This window comes from Alosa pseudoharengus, unplaced genomic scaffold (genome assembly GCF_046254945.1).
Source record: "Alosa pseudoharengus isolate Yale_2024_CS ecotype anadromous, Long Island Sound unplaced genomic scaffold, YU_APseudo_1.1 YU_APseudo_1.1_scf_10, whole genome shotgun sequence".
In the NCBI taxonomy this organism is placed as follows: Eukaryota; Metazoa; Chordata; class Actinopteri; order Clupeiformes; family Clupeidae; genus Alosa; species Alosa pseudoharengus.
This window is the reverse complement of record NW_027468565.1, coordinates 20364720-20381134: the sequence shown is the minus strand read 5'-3', so window position 1 is coordinate 20381134 and position 16415 is coordinate 20364720. Positions and strand designations below refer to the sequence as shown.

General features: G+C 44.1%; 1 protein-coding gene and 53 non-coding genes across 55 annotated transcripts in view; 1 reads left to right on the top strand and 53 right to left on the bottom strand.

The window, feature by feature from the left end:
• Positions 1–16415, top strand: part of LOC143103338 (SH3 domain-containing kinase-binding protein 1) — a 113779-nt gene that overhangs the window by 69462 nt on the left and 27902 nt on the right. The window lies entirely within an intron of this gene.
• Positions 241–333, bottom strand: trnai-uau (transfer RNA isoleucine (anticodon UAU)). The gene is given in 2 exon segments: positions 241–276; positions 296–333. It is a non-coding gene; the product is annotated as a tRNA-Ile (tRNA).
• Positions 650–742, bottom strand: trnai-uau (transfer RNA isoleucine (anticodon UAU)). Its single transcript is given in 2 exon segments — positions 650–685; positions 705–742. It is a non-coding gene; the product is annotated as a tRNA-Ile (tRNA).
• Positions 868–960, bottom strand: trnai-uau (transfer RNA isoleucine (anticodon UAU)). Its single transcript is given in 2 exon segments — positions 868–903; positions 923–960. It is a non-coding gene; the product is annotated as a tRNA-Ile (tRNA).
• On the bottom strand, positions 1089–1181 carry trnai-uau (transfer RNA isoleucine (anticodon UAU)). The gene is given in 2 exon segments: positions 1089–1124; positions 1144–1181. It is a non-coding gene; the product is annotated as a tRNA-Ile (tRNA).
• On the bottom strand, positions 1722–1814 carry trnai-uau (transfer RNA isoleucine (anticodon UAU)). Its single transcript is given in 2 exon segments — positions 1722–1757; positions 1777–1814. It is a non-coding gene; the product is annotated as a tRNA-Ile (tRNA).
• trnai-uau (transfer RNA isoleucine (anticodon UAU)) lies at positions 1940–2032 on the bottom strand. The gene is given in 2 exon segments: positions 1940–1975; positions 1995–2032. It is a non-coding gene; the product is annotated as a tRNA-Ile (tRNA).
• On the bottom strand, positions 2355–2447 carry trnai-uau (transfer RNA isoleucine (anticodon UAU)). The gene is given in 2 exon segments: positions 2355–2390; positions 2410–2447. It is a non-coding gene; the product is annotated as a tRNA-Ile (tRNA).
• On the bottom strand, positions 2764–2856 carry trnal-uaa (transfer RNA leucine (anticodon UAA)). Its single transcript is given in 2 exon segments — positions 2764–2799; positions 2819–2856. It is a non-coding gene; the product is annotated as a tRNA-Leu (tRNA).
• trnai-uau (transfer RNA isoleucine (anticodon UAU)) lies at positions 3179–3271 on the bottom strand. Its single transcript is given in 2 exon segments — positions 3179–3214; positions 3234–3271. It is a non-coding gene; the product is annotated as a tRNA-Ile (tRNA).
• trnai-uau (transfer RNA isoleucine (anticodon UAU)) lies at positions 3397–3489 on the bottom strand. Its single transcript is given in 2 exon segments — positions 3397–3432; positions 3452–3489. It is a non-coding gene; the product is annotated as a tRNA-Ile (tRNA).
• On the bottom strand, positions 3615–3707 carry trnai-uau (transfer RNA isoleucine (anticodon UAU)). The gene is given in 2 exon segments: positions 3615–3650; positions 3670–3707. It is a non-coding gene; the product is annotated as a tRNA-Ile (tRNA).
• trnai-uau (transfer RNA isoleucine (anticodon UAU)) lies at positions 4030–4122 on the bottom strand. The gene is given in 2 exon segments: positions 4030–4065; positions 4085–4122. It is a non-coding gene; the product is annotated as a tRNA-Ile (tRNA).
• On the bottom strand, positions 4439–4531 carry trnai-uau (transfer RNA isoleucine (anticodon UAU)). The gene is given in 2 exon segments: positions 4439–4474; positions 4494–4531. It is a non-coding gene; the product is annotated as a tRNA-Ile (tRNA).
• trnai-uau (transfer RNA isoleucine (anticodon UAU)) lies at positions 4657–4749 on the bottom strand. The gene is given in 2 exon segments: positions 4657–4692; positions 4712–4749. It is a non-coding gene; the product is annotated as a tRNA-Ile (tRNA).
• On the bottom strand, positions 4875–4967 carry trnai-uau (transfer RNA isoleucine (anticodon UAU)). The gene is given in 2 exon segments: positions 4875–4910; positions 4930–4967. It is a non-coding gene; the product is annotated as a tRNA-Ile (tRNA).
• trnai-uau (transfer RNA isoleucine (anticodon UAU)) lies at positions 5290–5382 on the bottom strand. Its single transcript is given in 2 exon segments — positions 5290–5325; positions 5345–5382. It is a non-coding gene; the product is annotated as a tRNA-Ile (tRNA).
• Positions 5508–5600, bottom strand: trnai-uau (transfer RNA isoleucine (anticodon UAU)). The gene is given in 2 exon segments: positions 5508–5543; positions 5563–5600. It is a non-coding gene; the product is annotated as a tRNA-Ile (tRNA).
• On the bottom strand, positions 5726–5818 carry trnai-uau (transfer RNA isoleucine (anticodon UAU)). Its single transcript is given in 2 exon segments — positions 5726–5761; positions 5781–5818. It is a non-coding gene; the product is annotated as a tRNA-Ile (tRNA).
• On the bottom strand, positions 5944–6036 carry trnai-uau (transfer RNA isoleucine (anticodon UAU)). The gene is given in 2 exon segments: positions 5944–5979; positions 5999–6036. It is a non-coding gene; the product is annotated as a tRNA-Ile (tRNA).
• trnai-uau (transfer RNA isoleucine (anticodon UAU)) lies at positions 6359–6451 on the bottom strand. The gene is given in 2 exon segments: positions 6359–6394; positions 6414–6451. It is a non-coding gene; the product is annotated as a tRNA-Ile (tRNA).
• On the bottom strand, positions 6768–6860 carry trnal-uaa (transfer RNA leucine (anticodon UAA)). Its single transcript is given in 2 exon segments — positions 6768–6803; positions 6823–6860. It is a non-coding gene; the product is annotated as a tRNA-Leu (tRNA).
• Positions 7183–7275, bottom strand: trnai-uau (transfer RNA isoleucine (anticodon UAU)). The gene is given in 2 exon segments: positions 7183–7218; positions 7238–7275. It is a non-coding gene; the product is annotated as a tRNA-Ile (tRNA).
• On the bottom strand, positions 7401–7493 carry trnai-uau (transfer RNA isoleucine (anticodon UAU)). Its single transcript is given in 2 exon segments — positions 7401–7436; positions 7456–7493. It is a non-coding gene; the product is annotated as a tRNA-Ile (tRNA).
• trnai-uau (transfer RNA isoleucine (anticodon UAU)) lies at positions 7619–7711 on the bottom strand. Its single transcript is given in 2 exon segments — positions 7619–7654; positions 7674–7711. It is a non-coding gene; the product is annotated as a tRNA-Ile (tRNA).
• trnai-uau (transfer RNA isoleucine (anticodon UAU)) lies at positions 8034–8126 on the bottom strand. Its single transcript is given in 2 exon segments — positions 8034–8069; positions 8089–8126. It is a non-coding gene; the product is annotated as a tRNA-Ile (tRNA).
• Positions 8252–8344, bottom strand: trnai-uau (transfer RNA isoleucine (anticodon UAU)). Its single transcript is given in 2 exon segments — positions 8252–8287; positions 8307–8344. It is a non-coding gene; the product is annotated as a tRNA-Ile (tRNA).
• Positions 8470–8562, bottom strand: trnai-uau (transfer RNA isoleucine (anticodon UAU)). The gene is given in 2 exon segments: positions 8470–8505; positions 8525–8562. It is a non-coding gene; the product is annotated as a tRNA-Ile (tRNA).
• trnai-uau (transfer RNA isoleucine (anticodon UAU)) lies at positions 8688–8780 on the bottom strand. The gene is given in 2 exon segments: positions 8688–8723; positions 8743–8780. It is a non-coding gene; the product is annotated as a tRNA-Ile (tRNA).
• Positions 9097–9189, bottom strand: trnal-uaa (transfer RNA leucine (anticodon UAA)). The gene is given in 2 exon segments: positions 9097–9132; positions 9152–9189. It is a non-coding gene; the product is annotated as a tRNA-Leu (tRNA).
• Positions 9512–9604, bottom strand: trnai-uau (transfer RNA isoleucine (anticodon UAU)). Its single transcript is given in 2 exon segments — positions 9512–9547; positions 9567–9604. It is a non-coding gene; the product is annotated as a tRNA-Ile (tRNA).
• trnai-uau (transfer RNA isoleucine (anticodon UAU)) lies at positions 9730–9822 on the bottom strand. Its single transcript is given in 2 exon segments — positions 9730–9765; positions 9785–9822. It is a non-coding gene; the product is annotated as a tRNA-Ile (tRNA).
• trnai-uau (transfer RNA isoleucine (anticodon UAU)) lies at positions 9948–10040 on the bottom strand. Its single transcript is given in 2 exon segments — positions 9948–9983; positions 10003–10040. It is a non-coding gene; the product is annotated as a tRNA-Ile (tRNA).
• Positions 10363–10455, bottom strand: trnai-uau (transfer RNA isoleucine (anticodon UAU)). The gene is given in 2 exon segments: positions 10363–10398; positions 10418–10455. It is a non-coding gene; the product is annotated as a tRNA-Ile (tRNA).
• Positions 10581–10673, bottom strand: trnai-uau (transfer RNA isoleucine (anticodon UAU)). The gene is given in 2 exon segments: positions 10581–10616; positions 10636–10673. It is a non-coding gene; the product is annotated as a tRNA-Ile (tRNA).
• On the bottom strand, positions 10799–10891 carry trnai-uau (transfer RNA isoleucine (anticodon UAU)). Its single transcript is given in 2 exon segments — positions 10799–10834; positions 10854–10891. It is a non-coding gene; the product is annotated as a tRNA-Ile (tRNA).
• Positions 11017–11109, bottom strand: trnai-uau (transfer RNA isoleucine (anticodon UAU)). The gene is given in 2 exon segments: positions 11017–11052; positions 11072–11109. It is a non-coding gene; the product is annotated as a tRNA-Ile (tRNA).
• Positions 11432–11524, bottom strand: trnai-uau (transfer RNA isoleucine (anticodon UAU)). The gene is given in 2 exon segments: positions 11432–11467; positions 11487–11524. It is a non-coding gene; the product is annotated as a tRNA-Ile (tRNA).
• trnal-uaa (transfer RNA leucine (anticodon UAA)) lies at positions 11841–11933 on the bottom strand. The gene is given in 2 exon segments: positions 11841–11876; positions 11896–11933. It is a non-coding gene; the product is annotated as a tRNA-Leu (tRNA).
• On the bottom strand, positions 12256–12348 carry trnai-uau (transfer RNA isoleucine (anticodon UAU)). The gene is given in 2 exon segments: positions 12256–12291; positions 12311–12348. It is a non-coding gene; the product is annotated as a tRNA-Ile (tRNA).
• On the bottom strand, positions 12474–12566 carry trnai-uau (transfer RNA isoleucine (anticodon UAU)). The gene is given in 2 exon segments: positions 12474–12509; positions 12529–12566. It is a non-coding gene; the product is annotated as a tRNA-Ile (tRNA).
• On the bottom strand, positions 12692–12784 carry trnai-uau (transfer RNA isoleucine (anticodon UAU)). Its single transcript is given in 2 exon segments — positions 12692–12727; positions 12747–12784. It is a non-coding gene; the product is annotated as a tRNA-Ile (tRNA).
• trnai-uau (transfer RNA isoleucine (anticodon UAU)) lies at positions 13107–13199 on the bottom strand. Its single transcript is given in 2 exon segments — positions 13107–13142; positions 13162–13199. It is a non-coding gene; the product is annotated as a tRNA-Ile (tRNA).
• trnai-uau (transfer RNA isoleucine (anticodon UAU)) lies at positions 13519–13611 on the bottom strand. The gene is given in 2 exon segments: positions 13519–13554; positions 13574–13611. It is a non-coding gene; the product is annotated as a tRNA-Ile (tRNA).
• On the bottom strand, positions 13737–13829 carry trnai-uau (transfer RNA isoleucine (anticodon UAU)). The gene is given in 2 exon segments: positions 13737–13772; positions 13792–13829. It is a non-coding gene; the product is annotated as a tRNA-Ile (tRNA).
• trnai-uau (transfer RNA isoleucine (anticodon UAU)) lies at positions 14152–14244 on the bottom strand. The gene is given in 2 exon segments: positions 14152–14187; positions 14207–14244. It is a non-coding gene; the product is annotated as a tRNA-Ile (tRNA).
• trnai-uau (transfer RNA isoleucine (anticodon UAU)) lies at positions 14370–14462 on the bottom strand. The gene is given in 2 exon segments: positions 14370–14405; positions 14425–14462. It is a non-coding gene; the product is annotated as a tRNA-Ile (tRNA).
• trnai-uau (transfer RNA isoleucine (anticodon UAU)) lies at positions 14588–14680 on the bottom strand. The gene is given in 2 exon segments: positions 14588–14623; positions 14643–14680. It is a non-coding gene; the product is annotated as a tRNA-Ile (tRNA).
• On the bottom strand, positions 14806–14898 carry trnai-uau (transfer RNA isoleucine (anticodon UAU)). Its single transcript is given in 2 exon segments — positions 14806–14841; positions 14861–14898. It is a non-coding gene; the product is annotated as a tRNA-Ile (tRNA).
• On the bottom strand, positions 15221–15313 carry trnai-uau (transfer RNA isoleucine (anticodon UAU)). Its single transcript is given in 2 exon segments — positions 15221–15256; positions 15276–15313. It is a non-coding gene; the product is annotated as a tRNA-Ile (tRNA).
• trnai-uau (transfer RNA isoleucine (anticodon UAU)) lies at positions 15630–15722 on the bottom strand. The gene is given in 2 exon segments: positions 15630–15665; positions 15685–15722. It is a non-coding gene; the product is annotated as a tRNA-Ile (tRNA).
• Positions 15848–15940, bottom strand: trnai-uau (transfer RNA isoleucine (anticodon UAU)). The gene is given in 2 exon segments: positions 15848–15883; positions 15903–15940. It is a non-coding gene; the product is annotated as a tRNA-Ile (tRNA).
• trnai-uau (transfer RNA isoleucine (anticodon UAU)) lies at positions 16066–16158 on the bottom strand. The gene is given in 2 exon segments: positions 16066–16101; positions 16121–16158. It is a non-coding gene; the product is annotated as a tRNA-Ile (tRNA).
• trnai-uau (transfer RNA isoleucine (anticodon UAU)) lies at positions 16284–16376 on the bottom strand. Its single transcript is given in 2 exon segments — positions 16284–16319; positions 16339–16376. It is a non-coding gene; the product is annotated as a tRNA-Ile (tRNA).

Genomic DNA, 16415 nt, shown 5'->3' with positions numbered 1-16415 from the left:
AGCTGAATATGACAGGAGTCAAAGTAATTTCTTAAAAAGTAGATGCTCGAACTCACAAGCTCGGCATTGCTCTGCAGGAACTGTCTTATAAGTACCGCGCGCTAACCGATTGCGCCACTGGAAGTGTGTAGTAATACAGACAGAACAGAAGAGTCATTCAGCACTATTTTCTACAAATTCTGGTTTCATGGAAGATGCGCTGAATATGTCAGGAGCCAAAGTAATTTCTTAAAGAGTAGATGCTCCAGGTGAGGCTCGAACTCACAACCTCGGCATTGCTCAGCAGGAACTGTCTTATAAGTACCGCGCGCTAACCGATTGCGCCACTGGAGCCATAAAGTAGTAATACAGAGAGAACAGAGGAGTCATTCAGCACTATTTTCTAGAAATTCTCGTTTCAAAGAAGATGAGCTGAATATGACAGGAGTCAAAGTAATTTCTTAAAAAGTAGATGCTCGAACTCACAAGCTCGGCATTGCTCTGCAGGAACTGTCTTATAAGTACCGCGCGCTAACCGATTGCGCCACTGGAAGTGTGTAGTAATACAGACAGAACAGAGGAGTCATTCAGCACTATTTTCTACAAATTCTGGTTTCATGGAAGATGCGCTGAATATGTCAGGAGCCAAAGTAATTTCTTAAAGAGTAGATGCTCCAGGTGAGGCTCGAACTCACAACCTCGGCATTGCTCAGCAGGAACTGTCTTATAAGTACCGCGCGCTAACCGATTGCGCCACTGGAGCCGTAGGGATTGTGTAGTAATACAGACAGAACAGAGGAATCATTCAGCACTATTTTCTACAAATTCTGGTTTCATTGAAGATGAGCTGAATATGTCAGGAGCCAAAGTAATTTCTTAAAGAGTAGATGCTCCAGGTGAGGCTCGAACTCACAACCTCGGCATTGCTCAGCAGGAACTGTCTTATAAGTACCGCGCGCTAACTGATTGCGCCACTGGAGCCATAGGGATTGTGTAGTAATACAGACAGAACAGAGGAATAATCATTCAGCACTATTTTCTACAAATTCTGGTTTCATTGAAGATGAGCTGAATATGTCAGGAGCCAAAGTAATTTCTTAAAGAGTAGATGCTCCAGGTGAGGCTCGAACTCACAACCTCGGCATTGCTCAGCAGGAACTGTCTTATAAGTACCGCGCGCTAACCGATTGCGCCACTGGAGCCATAAAGAGCGTGTAGTAATACAGAGAGAACAGAGGAGTCATTCAGCACTATTTTCTAGAAATTCTCGTTTCAACGAAGATGAGCTGAATATGACAGGAGTCAAAGTAATTTCTTAAAAAGTAGATGCTCGAACTCACAACCTCGGCATTGCTCTGCAGGAACTGTCTTATAAGTACCGCGCGCTAACCGATTGCGCCACTGGAAGTGTGTAGTAATACAGACAGAACAGAGGAGTCATTCAGCACTATTTTCTACAAATTCTGGTTTCATTGAAGATGCGCTGAATATGTCAGGAGCCAAAGTAATTTCTTAAAGAGTAGATGCTCTAGGTGAGGCTTGATCTCACAACCTCAGCATTGCTCAGCAGGAACTGTCTTATAAGTACCGCGCGCTAACCGATTGCGCCACTGGAGCCGTAGGGATTGTGTAGTAATACAGACAGAACAGAGGAGTCATTCAGCACTATTTTCTACAAATTCTGGTTTCATTGAAGATGCGCTGAATATGTCAGGAGCCAAAGTAATTTCTTAAAGAGTAGATGCTCCAGGTGAGGCTCGAACTCACAACCTCGGCATTGCTCAGCAGGAACTGTCTTATAAGTACCGCGCGCAAACCGATTGCGCCACTGGAGCCATAGGGATTGTGTAGTAATACAGACAGAACAGAGGAATCATTCAGCACTATTTTCTACAAATTCTGGTTTCATTGAAGATGAGCTGAATATGTCAGGAGCCAAAGTAATTTCTTAAAGAGTAGATGCTCCAGGTGAGGCTCGAACTCACAACCTCGGCATTGCTCAGCAGGAACTGTCTTATAAGTACCGCGCGCTAACCGATTGCGCCACTGGAGCCATAAAGAGCGTGTAGTAATACAGAGAGAACAGAGGAGTCATTCAGCACTATTTTCTAGAAATTCTCGTTTCAAAGAAGATGAGCTGAATATGACAGGAGTCAAAGTAATTTCTTAAAAAGTAGATGCTCGAACTCACAAGCTCGGCATTGCTCTGCAGGAACTGTCTTATAAGTACCGCGCGCTAACCGATTGCGCCACTGGAAGTGTGTAGTAATACAGACAGAACAGAAGAGTCATTCAGCACTATTTTCTACAAATTCTGGTTTCATGGAAGATGCGCTGAATATGTCAGGAGCCAAAGTAATTTCTTAAAGAGTAGATGCTCCAGGTGAGGCTCGAACTCACAACCTCGGCATTGCTCAGCAGGAACTGTCTTATAAGTACCGCGCGCTAACCGATTGCGCCACTGGAGCCATAAAGTAGTAATACAGAGAGAACAGAGGAGTCATTCAGCACTATTTTCTAGAAATTCTCGTTTCAAAGAAGATGAGCTGAATATGACAGGAGTCAAAGTAATTTCTTAAAAAGTAGATGCTCGAACTCACAAGCTCGGCATTGCTCTGCAGGAACTGTCTTATAAGTACCGCGCGCTAACCGATTGCGCCACTGGAAGTGTGTAGTAATACAGACAGAACAGAGGAGTCATTCAGCACTATTTTCTACAAATTCTGGTTTCATGGAAGATGCGCTGAATATGTCAGGAGCCAAAGTAATTTCTTAAAGAGTAGATGCTCCAGGTGAGGCTCGAACTCACAACCTCGGCATTGCTCAGCAGGAACTGTCTTTTAAGTACCGCGCGCTAACTGATTGCGCCACTGGAGCCATAGGGATTGTGTAGTAATACAGAGAGAACAGAGGAGTCATTCAGCACTATTTTCTAGAAATTCTCGTTTCAACGAAGATGAGCTGAATATGACAGGAGTCAAAGTAATTTCTTAAAAAGTAGATGCTCGAACTCACAACCTCGGCATTGCTCTGCAGGAACTGTCTTATAAGTACCGCGCGCTAACCGATTGCGCCACTGGAAGTGTGTAGTAATACAGACAGAACAGAGGAGTCATTCAGCACTATTTTCTACAAATTCTGGTTTCATTGAAGATGCGCTGAATATGTCAGGAGCCAAAGTAATTTCTTAAAGAGTAGATGCTCTAGGTGAGGCTTGAACTCACAACCTCAGCATTGCTCAGCAGGAACTGTCTTATAAGTACCGCGCGCTAACCGATTGCGCCACTGGAGCCGTAGGGATTGTGTAGTAATACAGACAGAACAGAGGAGTCATTCAGCACTATTTTCTACAAATTCTGGTTTCATTGAAGATGCGCTGAATATGTCAGGAGCCAAAGTAATTTCTTAAAGAGTAGATGCTCCAGGTGAGGCTCGAACTCACAACCTCGGCATTGCTCAGCAGGAACTGTCTTATAAGTACCGCGCGCAAACCGATTGCGCCACTGGAGCCATAGGGATTGTGTAGTAATACAGACAGAACAGAGGAATCATTCAGCACTATTTTCTACAAATTCTGGTTTCATTGAAGATGAGCTGAATATGTCAGGAGCCAAAGTAATTTCTTAAAGAGTAGATGCTCCAGGTGAGGCTCGAACTCACAACCTCGGCATTGCTCAGCAGGAACTGTCTTATAAGTACCGCGCGCTAACCGATTGCGCCACTGGAGCCATAAAGAGCGTGTAGTAATACAGAGAGAACAGAGGAGTCATTCAGCACTATTTTCTAGAAATTCTCGTTTCAAAGAAGATGAGCTGAATATGACAGGAGTCAAAGTAATTTCTTAAAAAGTAGATGCTCGAACTCACAAGCTCGGCATTGCTCTGCAGGAACTGTCTTATAAGTACCGCGCGCTAACCGATTGCGCCACTGGAAGTGTGTAGTAATACAGACAGAACAGAAGAGTCATTCAGCACTATTTTCTACAAATTCTGGTTTCATGGAAGATGCGCTGAATATGTCAGGAGCCAAAGTAATTTCTTAAAGAGTAGATGCTCCAGGTGAGGCTCGAACTCACAACCTCGGCATTGCTCAGCAGGAACTGTCTTATAAGTACCGCGCGCTAACCGATTGCGCCACTGGAGCCATAAAGTAGTAATACAGAGAGAACAGAGGAGTCATTCAGCACTATTTTCTAGAAATTCTCGTTTCAAAGAAGATGAGCTGAATATGACAGGAGTCAAAGTAATTTCTTAAAAAGTAGATGCTCGAACTCACAAGCTCGGCATTGCTCTGCAGGAACTGTCTTATAAGTACCGCGCGCTAACCGATTGCGCCACTGGAAGTGTGTAGTAATACAGACAGAACAGAGGAGTCATTCAGCACTATTTTCTACAAATTCTGGTTTCATGGAAGATGCGCTGAATATGTCAGGAGCCAAAGTAATTTCTTAAAGAGTAGATGCTCCAGGTGAGGCTCGAACTCACAACCTCGGCATTGCTCAGCAGGAACTGTCTTATAAGTACCGCGCGCTAACCGATTGCGCCACTGGAGCCGTAGGGATTGTGTAGTAATACAGACAGAACAGAGGAATCATTCAGCACTATTTTCTACAAATTCTGGTTTCATTGAAGATGAGCTGAATATGTCAGGAGCCAAAGTAATTTCTTAAAGAGTAGATGCTCCAGGTGAGGCTCGAACTCACAACCTCGGCATTGCTCAGCAGGAACTGTCTTATAAGTACCGCGCGCTAACTGATTGCGCCACTGGAGCCATAGGGATTGTGTAGTAATACAGACAGAACAGAGGAATCATTCAGCACTATTTTCTACAAATTCTGGTTTCATTGAAGATGAGCTGAATATGTCAGGAGCCAAAGTAATTTCTTAAAGAGTAGATGCTCTAGGTGAGGCTCGAACTCACAACCTCGGCATTGCTCAGCAGGAACTGTCTTATAAGTACCGCGCGCTAACCGATTGCGCCACTGGAGCCATAAAGAGCGTGTAGTAATACAGAGAGAACAGAGGAGTCATTCAGCACTATTTTCTAGAAATTCTCGTTTCAAAGAAGATGAGCTGAATATGACAGGAGTCAAAGTAATTTCTTAAAAAGTAGATGCTCGAACTCACAAGCTCGGCATTGCTCTGCAGGAACTGTCTTATAAGTACCGCGCGCTAACCGATTGCGCCACTGGAAGTGTGTAGTAATACAGACAGAACAGAGGAGTCATTCAGCACTATTTTCTACAAATTCTGGTTTCATTGAAGATGCGCTGAATATGTCAGGAGCCAAAGTAATTTCTTAAAGAGTAGATGCTCTAGGTGAGGCTTGAACTCACAACCTCAGCATTGCTCAGCAGGAACTGTCTTATAAGTACCGCGCGCTAACCGATTGCGCCACTGGAGCCGTAGGGATTGTGTAGTAATACAGACAGAACAGAGGAGTCATTCAGCACTATTTTCTACAAATTCTGGTTTCATTGAAGATGCGCTGAATATGTCAGGAGCCAAAGTAATTTCTTAAAGAGTAGATGCTCCAGGTGAGGCTCGAACTCACAACCTCGGCATTGCTCAGCAGGAACTGTCTTATAAGTACCGCGCGCAAACCGATTGCGCCACTGGAGCCATAGGGATTGTGTAGTAATACAGACAGAACAGAGGAATCATTCAGCACTATTTTCTACAAATTCTGGTTTCATTGAAGATGAGCTGAATATGTCAGGAGCCAAAGTAATTTCTTAAAGAGTAGATGCTCCAGGTGAGGCTCGAACTCACAACCTCGGCATTGCTCAGCAGGAACTGTCTTATAAGTACCGCGCGCTAACCGATTGCGCCACTGGAGCCATAGGGACTGTGTAGTAATACAGACAGAACAGAGGAATCATTCAGCACTATTTTCTACAAATTCTGGTTTCATTGAAGATGAGCTGAATATGTCAGGAGCCAAAGTAATTTCTTAAAGAGTAGATGCTCCAGGTGAGGCTCGAACTCACAACCTCGGCATTGCTCAGCAGGAACTGTCTTATAAGTACCGCGCGCTAACCGATTGCGCCACTGGAGCCATAAAGAGCGTGTAGTAATACAGAGAGAACAGAGGAGTCATTCAGCACTATTTTCTAGAAATTCTCGTTTCAAAGAAGATGAGCTGAATATGACAGGAGTCAAAGTAATTTCTTAAAAAGTAGATGCTCGAACTCACAAGCTCGGCATTGCTCTGCAGGAACTGTCTTATAAGTACCGCGCGCTAACCGATTGCGCCACTGGAAGTGTGTAGTAATACAGACAGAACAGAAGAGTCATTCAGCACTATTTTCTACAAATTCTGGTTTCATGGAAGATGCGCTGAATATGTCAGGAGCCAAAGTAATTTCTTAAAGAGTAGATGCTCCAGGTGAGGCTCGAACTCACAACCTCGGCATTGCTCAGCAGGAACTGTCTTATAAGTACCGCGCGCTAACCGATTGCGCCACTGGAGCCATAAAGTAGTAATACAGAGAGAACAGAGGAGTCATTCAGCACTATTTTCTAGAAATTCTCGTTTCAAAGAAGATGAGCTGAATATGACAGGAGTCAAAGTAATTTCTTAAAAAGTAGATGCTCGAACTCACAAGCTCGGCATTGCTCTGCAGGAACTGTCTTATAAGTACCGCGCGCTAACCGATTGCGCCACTGGAAGTGTGTAGTAATACAGACAGAACAGAGGAGTCATTCAGCACTATTTTCTACAAATTCTGGTTTCATGGAAGATGCGCTGAATATGTCAGGAGCCAAAGTAATTTCTTAAAGAGTAGATGCTCCAGGTGAGGCTCGAACTCACAACCTCGGCATTGCTCAGCAGGAACTGTCTTTTAAGTACCGCGCGCTAACTGATTGCGCCACTGGAGCCATAGGGATTGTGTAGTAATACAGAGAGAACAGAGGAGTCATTCAGCACTATTTTCTAGAAATTCTCGTTTCAACGAAGATGAGCTGAATATGACAGGAGTCAAAGTAATTTCTTAAAAAGTAGATGCTCGAACTCACAACCTCGGCATTGCTCTGCAGGAACTGTCTTATAAGTACCGCGCGCTAACCGATTGCGCCACTGGAAGTGTGTAGTAATACAGACAGAACAGAGGAGTCATTCAGCACTATTTTCTACAAATTCTGGTTTCATTGAAGATGCGCTGAATATGTCAGGAGCCAAAGTAATTTCTTAAAGAGTAGATGCTCTAGGTGAGGCTTGAACTCACAACCTCAGCATTGCTCAGCAGGAACTGTCTTATAAGTACCGCGCGCTAACCGATTGCGCCACTGGAGCCGTAGGGATTGTGTAGTAATACAGACAGAACAGAGGAGTCATTCAGCACTATTTTCTACAAATTCTGGTTTCATTGAAGATGCGCTGAATATGTCAGGAGCCAAAGTAATTTCTTAAAGAGTAGATGCTCCAGGTGAGGCTCGAACTCACAACCTCGGCATTGCTCAGCAGGAACTGTCTTATAAGTACCGCGCGCAAACCGATTGCGCCACTGGAGCCATAGGGATTGTGTAGTAATACAGACAGAACAGAGGAATCATTCAGCACTATTTTCTACAAATTCTGGTTTCATTGAAGATGAGCTGAATATGTCAGGAGCCAAAGTAATTTCTTAAAGAGTAGATGCTCCAGGTGAGGCTCGAACTCACAACCTCGGCATTGCTCAGCAGGAACTGTCTTATAAGTACCGCGCGCTAACCGATTGCGCCACTGGAGCCATAAAGAGCGTGTAGTAATACAGAGAGAACAGAGGAGTCATTCAGCACTATTTTCTAGAAATTCTCGTTTCAAAGAAGATGAGCTGAATATGACAGGAGTCAAAGTAATTTCTTAAAAAGTAGATGCTCGAACTCACAAGCTCGGCATTGCTCTGCAGGAACTGTCTTATAAGTACCGCGCGCTAACCGATTGCGCCACTGGAAGTGTGTAGTAATACAGACAGAACAGAGGAGTCATTCAGCACTATTTTCTACAAATTCTGGTTTCATTGAAGATGCGCTGAATATGTCAGGAGCCAAAGTAATTTCTTAAAGAGTAGATGCTCTAGGTGAGGCTTGAACTCACAACCTCAGCATTGCTCAGCAGGAACTGTCTTATAAGTACCGCGCGCTAACCGATTGCGCCACTGGAGCCGTAGGGATTGTGTAGTAATACAGACAGAACAGAGGAGTCATTCAGCACTATTTTCTACAAATTCTGGTTTCATTGAAGATGCGCTGAATATGTCAGGAGCCAAAGTAATTTCTTAAAGAGTAGATGCTCCAGGTGAGGCTCGAACTCACAACCTCGGCATTGCTCAGCAGGAACTGTCTTATAAGTACCGCGCGCAAACCGATTGCGCCACTGGAGCCATAGGGATTGTGTAGTAATACAGACAGAACAGAGGAATCATTCAGCACTATTTTCTACAAATTCTGGTTTCATTGAAGATGAGCTGAATATGTCAGGAGCCAAAGTAATTTCTTAAAGAGTAGATGCTCCAGGTGAGGCTCGAACTCACAACCTCGGCATTGCTCAGCAGGAACTGTCTTATAAGTACCGCGCGCTAACCGATTGCGCCACTGGAGCCATAGGGACTGTGTAGTAATACAGACAGAACAGAGGAATCATTCAGCACTATTTTCTACAAATTCTGGTTTCATTGAAGATGAGCTGAATATGTCAGGAGCCAAAGTAATTTCTTAAAGAGTAGATGCTCCAGGTGAGGCTCGAACTCACAACCTCGGCATTGCTCAGCAGGAACTGTCTTATAAGTACCGCGCGCTAACCGATTGCGCCACTGGAGCCATAAAGTAGTAATACAGAGAGAACAGAGGAGTCATTCAGCACTATTTTCTAGAAATTCTCGTTTCAAAGAAGATGAGCTGAATATGACAGGAGTCAAAGTAATTTCTTAAAAAGTAGATGCTCGAACTCACAAGCTCGGCATTGCTCTGCAGGAACTGTCTTATAAGTACCGCGCGCTAACCGATTGCGCCACTGGAAGTGTGTAGTAATACAGACAGAACAGAGGAGTCATTCAGCACTATTTTCTACAAATTCTGGTTTCATGGAAGATGCGCTGAATATGTCAGGAGCCAAAGTAATTTCTTAAAGAGTAGATGCTCCAGGTGAGGCTCGAACTCACAACCTCGGCATTGCTCAGCAGGAACTGTCTTTTAAGTACCGCGCGCTAACTGATTGCGCCACTGGAGCCATAGGGATTGTGTAGTAATACAGAGAGAACAGAGGAGTCATTCAGCACTATTTTCTAGAAATTCTCGTTTCAACGAAGATGAGCTGAATATGACAGGAGTCAAAGTAATTTCTTAAAAAGTAGATGCTCGAACTCACAACCTCGGCATTGCTCTGCAGGAACTGTCTTATAAGTACCGCGCGCTAACCGATTGCGCCACTGGAAGTGTGTAGTAATACAGACAGAACAGAGGAGTCATTCAGCACTATTTTCTACAAATTCTGGTTTCATTGAAGATGCGCTGAATATGTCAGGAGCCAAAGTAATTTCTTAAAGAGTAGATGCTCTAGGTGAGGCTTGAACTCACAACCTCAGCATTGCTCAGCAGGAACTGTCTTATAAGTACCGCGCGCTAACCGATTGCGCCACTGGAGCCGTAGGGATTGTGTAGTAATACAGACAGAACAGAGGAGTCATTCAGCACTATTTTCTACAAATTCTGGTTTCATTGAAGATGCGCTGAATATGTCAGGAGCCAAAGTAATTTCTTAAAGAGTAGATGCTCCAGGTGAGGCTCGAACTCACAACCTCGGCATTGCTCAGCAGGAACTGTCTTATAAGTACCGCGCGCAAACCGATTGCGCCACTGGAGCCATAGGGATTGTGTAGTAATACAGACAGAACAGAGGAATCATTCAGCACTATTTTCTACAAATTCTGGTTTCATTGAAGATGAGCTGAATATGTCAGGAGCCAAAGTAATTTCTTAAAGAGTAGATGCTCCAGGTGAGGCTCGAACTCACAACCTCGGCATTGCTCAGCAGGAACTGTCTTATAAGTACCGCGCGCTAACCGATTGCGCCACTGGAGCCATAAAGAGCGTGTAGTAATACAGAGAGAACAGAGGAGTCATTCAGCACTATTTTCTAGAAATTCTCGTTTCAAAGAAGATGAGCTGAATATGACAGGAGTCAAAGTAATTTCTTAAAAAGTAGATGCTCGAACTCACAAGCTCGGCATTGCTCTGCAGGAACTGTCTTATAAGTACCGCGCGCTAACCGATTGCGCCACTGGAAGTGTGTAGTAATACAGACAGAACAGAGGAGTCATTCAGCACTATTTTCTACAAATTCTGGTTTCATTGAAGATGCGCTGAATATGTCAGGAGCCAAAGTAATTTCTTAAAGAGTAGATGCTCTAGGTGAGGCTTGAACTCACAACCTCAGCATTGCTCAGCAGGAACTGTCTTATAAGTACCGCGCGCTAACCGATTGCGCCACTGGAGCCGTAGGGATTGTGTAGTAATACAGACAGAACAGAGGAGTCATTCAGCACTATTTTCTACAAATTCTGGTTTCATTGAAGATGCGCTGAATATGTCAGGAGCCAAAGTAATTTCTTAAAGAGTAGATGCTCCAGGTGAGGCTCGAACTCACAACCTCGGCATTGCTCAGCAGGAACTGTCTTATAAGTACCGCGCGCAAACCGATTGCGCCACTGGAGCCATAGGGATTGTGTAGTAATACAGACAGAACAGAGGAATCATTCAGCACTATTTTCTACAAATTCTGGTTTCATTGAAGATGAGCTGAATATGTCAGGAGCCAAAGTAATTTCTTAAAGAGTAGATGCTCCAGGTGAGGCTCGAACTCACAACCTCGGCATTGCTCAGCAGGAACTGTCTTATAAGTACCGCGCGCTAACCGATTGCGCCACTGGAGCCATAGGGACTGTGTAGTAATACAGACAGAACAGAGGAATCATTCAGCACTATTTTCTACAAATTCTGGTTTCATTGAAGATGAGCTGAATATGTCAGGAGCCAAAGTAATTTCTTAAAGAGTAGATGCTCCAGGTGAGGCTCGAACTCACAACCTCGGCATTGCTCAGCAGGAACTGTCTTATAAGTACCGCGCGCTAACCGATTGCGCCACTGGAGCCATAAAGAGCGTGTAGTAATACAGAGAGAACAGAGGAGTCATTCAGCACTATTTTCTAGAAATTCTCGTTTCAAAGAAGATGAGCTGAATATGACAGGAGTCAAAGTAATTTCTTAAAAAGTAGATGCTCGAACTCACAAGCTCGGCATTGCTCTGCAGGAACTGTCTTATAAGTACCGCGCGCTAACCGATTGCGCCACTGGAAGTGTGTAGTAATACAGACAGAACAGAAGAGTCATTCAGCACTATTTTCTACAAATTCTGGTTTCATGGAAGATGCGCTGAATATGTCAGGAGCCAAAGTAATTTCTTAAAGAGTAGATGCTCCAGGTGAGGCTCGAACTCACAACCTCGGCATTGCTCAGCAGGAACTGTCTTATAAGTACCGCGCGCTAACCGATTGCGCCACTGGAGCCATAAAGTAGTAATACAGAGAGAACAGAGGAGTCATTCAGCACTATTTTCTAGAAATTCTCGTTTCAAAGAAGATGAGCTGAATATGACAGGAGTCAAAGTAATTTCTTAAAAAGTAGATGCTCGAACTCACAAGCTCGGCATTGCTCTGCAGGAACTGTCTTATAAGTACCGCGCGCTAACCGATTGCGCCACTGGAAGTGTGTAGTAATACAGACAGAACAGAGGAGTCATTCAGCACTATTTTCTACAAATTCTGGTTTCATGGAAGATGCGCTGAATATGTCAGGAGCCAAAGTAATTTCTTAAAGAGTAGATGCTCCAGGTGAGGCTCGAACTCACAACCTCGGCATTGCTCAGCAGGAACTGTCTTTTAAGTACCGCGCGCTAACTGATTGCGCCACTGGAGCCATAGGGATTGTGTAGTAATACAGAGAGAACAGAGGAGTCATTCAGCACTATTTTCTAGAAATTCTCGTTTCAACGAAGATGAGCTGAATATGACAGGAGTCAAAGTAATTTCTTAAAAAGTAGATGCTCGAACTCACAACCTCGGCATTGCTCTGCAGGAACTGTCTTATAAGTACCGCGCGCTAACCGATTGCGCCACTGGAAGTGTGTAGTAATACAGACAGAACAGAGGAGTCATTCAGCACTATTTTCTACAAATTCTGGTTTCATTGAAGATGCGCTGAATATGTCAGGAGCCAAAGTAATTTCTTAAAGAGTAGATGCTCTAGGTGAGGCTTGAACTCACAACCTCAGCATTGCTCAGCAGGAACTGTCTTATAAGTACCGCGCGCTAACCGATTGCGCCACTGGAGCCGTAGGGATTGTGTAGTAATACAGACAGAACAGAGGAGTCATTCAGCACTATTTTCTACAAATTCTGGTTTCATTGAAGATGCGCTGAATATGTCAGGAGCCAAAGTAATTTCTTAAAGAGTAGATGCTCCAGGTGAGGCTCGAACTCACAACCTCGGCATTGCTCAGCAGGAACTGTCTTATAAGTACCGCGCGCAAACCGATTGCGCCACTGGAGCCATAGGGATTGTGTAGTAATACAGACAGAACAGAGGAATCATTCAGCACTATTTTCTACAAATTCTGGTTTCATTGAAGATGAGCTGAATATGTCAGGAGCCAAAGTAATTTCTTAAAGAGTAGATGCTCCAGGTGAGGCTCGAACTCACAACCTCGGCATTGCTCAGCAGGAACTGTCTTATAAGTACCGCGCGCTAACCGATTGCGCCACTGGAGCCATAAAGAGCGTGTAGTAATACAGAGAGAACAGAGGAGTCATTCAGCACTATTTTCTAGAAATTCTCGTTTCAAAGAAGATGAGCTGAATATGACAGGAGTCAAAGTAATTTCTTAAAAAGTAGATGCTCGAACTCACAAGCTCGGCATTGCTCTGCAGGAACTGTCTTATAAGTACCGCGCGCTAACCGATTGCGCCACTGGAAGTGTGTAGTAATACAGACAGAACAGAAGAGTCATTCAGCACTATTTTCTACAAATTCTGGTTTCATGGAAGATGCGCTGAATATGTCAGGAGCCAAAGTAATTTCTTAAAGAGTAGATGCTCCAGGTGAGGCTCGAACTCACAACCTCGGCATTGCTCAGCAGGAACTGTCTTATAAGTACCGCGCGCTAACCGATTGCGCCACTGGAGCCATAAAGTAGTAATACAGAGAGAACAGAGGAGTCATTCAGCACTATTTTCTAGAAATTCTCGTTTCAAAGAAGATGAGCTGAATATGACAGGAGTCAAAGTAATTTCTTAAAAAGTAGATGCTCGAACTCACAAGCTCGGCATTGCTCTGCAGGAACTGTCTTATAAGTACCGCGCGCTAACCGATTGCGCCACTGGAAGTGTGTAGTAATACAGACAGAACAGAGGAGTAATCATTCAGCACTATTTTCTACAAATTCTGGTTTCATTGAAGATGAGCTGAATATGTCAGGAGCCAAAGTAATTTCTTAAAGAGTAGATGCTCCAGGTGAGGCTCGAACTCACAACCTCGGCATTGCTCAGCAGGAACTGTCTTATAAGTACCGCGCGCTAACTGATTGCGCCACTGGAGCCATAGGGATTGTGTAGTAATACAGACAGAACAGAGGAATCATTCAGCACTATTTTCTACAAATTCTGGTTTCATTGAAGATGAGCTGAATATGTCAGGAGCCAAAGTAATTTCTTAAAGAGTAGATGCTCTAGGTGAGGCTCGAACTCACAACCTCGGCATTGCTCAGCAGGAACTGTCTTATAAGTACCGCGCGCTAACCGATTGCGCCACTGGAGCCATAAAGAGCGTGTAGTAATACAGAGAGAACAGAGGAGTCATTCAGCACTATTTTCTAGAAATTCTCGTTTCAACGAAGATGAGCTGAATATGACAGGAGTCAAAGTAATTTCTTAAAAAGTAGATGCTCGAACTCACAAGCTCGGCATTGCTCTGCAGGAACTGTCTTATAAGTACCGCGCGCTAACCGATTGCGCCACTGGAAGTGTGTAGTAATACAGACAGAACAGAGGAGTCATTCAGCACTATTTTCTACAAATTCTGGTTTCATTGAAGATGCGCTGAATATGTCAGGAGCCAAAGTAATTTCTTAAAGAGTAGATGCTCTAGGTGAGGCTTGAACTCACAACCTCAGCATTGCTCAGCAGGAACTGTCTTATAAGTACCGCGCGCTAACCGATTGCGCCACTGGAGCCGTAGGGATTGTGTAGTAATACAGACAGAACAGAGGAGTCATTCAGCACTATTTTCTACAAATTCTGGTTTCATTGAAGATGCGCTGAATATGTCAGGAGCCAAAGTAATTTCTTAAAGAGTAGATGCTCCAGGTGAGGCTCGAACTCACAACCTCGGCATTGCTCAGCAGGAACTGTCTTATAAGTACCGCGCGCAAACCGATTGCGCCACTGGAGCCATAGGGATTGTGTAGTAATACAGACAGAACAGAGGAATCATTCAGCACTATTTTCTACAAATTCTGGTTTCATTGAAGATGAGCTGAATATGTCAGGAGCCAAAGTAATTTCTTAAAGAGTAGATGCTCCAGGTGAGGCTCGAACTCACAACCTCGGCATTGCTCAGCAGGAACTGTCTTATAAGTACCGCGCGCTAACCGATTGCGCCACTGGAGCCATAGGGACTGTGTAGTAATACAGACAGAACAGAGGAATCATTCAGCACTATTTTCTACAAATTCTGGTTTCATTGAAGATGAGCTGAATATGTCAGGAGCCAAAGTAATTTCTTAAAGAGTAGATGCTCCAGGTGAGGCTCGAACTCACAACCTCGGCATTGCTCAGCAGGAACTGTCTTATAAGTACCGCGCGCTAACCGATTGCGCCACTGGAGCCATAAAGAGCGTGTAGTAATACAGAGAGAACAGAGGAGTCATTCAGCACTATTTTCTAGAAATTCTCGTTTCAAAGAAGATGAGCTGAATATGACAGGAGTCAAAGTAATTTCTTAAAAAGTAGATGCTCGAACTCACAAGCTCGGCATTGCTCTGCAGGAACTGTCTTATAAGTACCGCGCGCTAACCGATTGCGCCACTGGAAGTGTGTAGTAATACAGACAGAACAGAGGAGTCATTCAGCACTATTTTCTACAAATTCTGGTTTCATGGAAGATGCGCTGAATATGTCAGGAGCCAAAGTAATTTCTTAAAGAGTAGATGCTCCAGGTGAGGCTCGAACTCACAACCTCGGCATTGCTCAGCAGGAACTGTCTTATAAGTACCGCGCGCTAACCGATTGCGCCACTGGAGCCATAAAGTAGTAATACAGAGAGAACAGAGGAGTCATTCAGCACTATTTTCTAGAAATTCTCGTTTCAACGAAGATGAGCTGAATATGACAGGAGTCAAAGTAATTTCTTAAAAAGTAGATGCTCGAACTCACAACCTCGGCATTGCTCTGCAGGAACTGTCTTATAAGTACCGCGCGCTAACCGATTGCGCCACTGGAAGTGTGTAGTAATACAGACAGAACAGAGGAGTCATTCAGCACTATTTTCTACAAATTCTGGTTTCATTGAAGATGCGCTGAATATGTCAGGAGCCAAAGTAATTTCTTAAAGAGTAGATGCTCTAGGTGAGGCTTGAACTCACAACCTCAGCATTGCTCAGCAGGAACTGTCTTATAAGTACCGCGCGCTAACCGATTGCGCCACTGGAGCCGTAGGGATTGTGTAGTAATACAGACAGAACAGAGGAGTCATTCAGCACTATTTTCTACAAATTCTGGTTTCATTGAAGATGAGCTGAATATGTCAGGAGCCAAAGTAATTTCTTAAAGAGTAGATGCTCCAGGTGAGGCTCGAACTCACAACCTCGGCATTGCTCAGCAGGAACTGTCTTATAAGTACCGCGCGCAAACCGATTGCGCCACTGGAGCCATAGGGATTGTGTAGTAATACAGACAGAACAGAGGAATCATTCAGCACTATTTTCTACAAATTCTGGTTTCATTGAAGATGAGCTGAATATGTCAGGAGCCAAAGTAATTTCTTAAAGAGTAGATGCTCCAGGTGAGGCTCGAACTCACAACCTCGGCATTGCTCAGCAGGAACTGTCTTATAAGTACCGCGCGCTAACCGATTGCGCCACTGGAGCCATAGGGACTGTGTAGTAATACAGACAGAACAGAGGAATCATTCAGCACTATTTTCTACAAATTCTGGTTTCATTGAAGATGAGCTGAATATGTCAGGAGCCAAAGTAATTTCTTAAAGAGTAGATGCTCCAGGTGAGGCTCGAACTCACAACCTCGGCATAGCTCAGCAGGAACTGTCTTATAAGTACCGCGCGCTAACTGATTGCGCCACTGGAGCCATAGGGATTGTGTAGTAATACAGACAGAACAGAGGAAT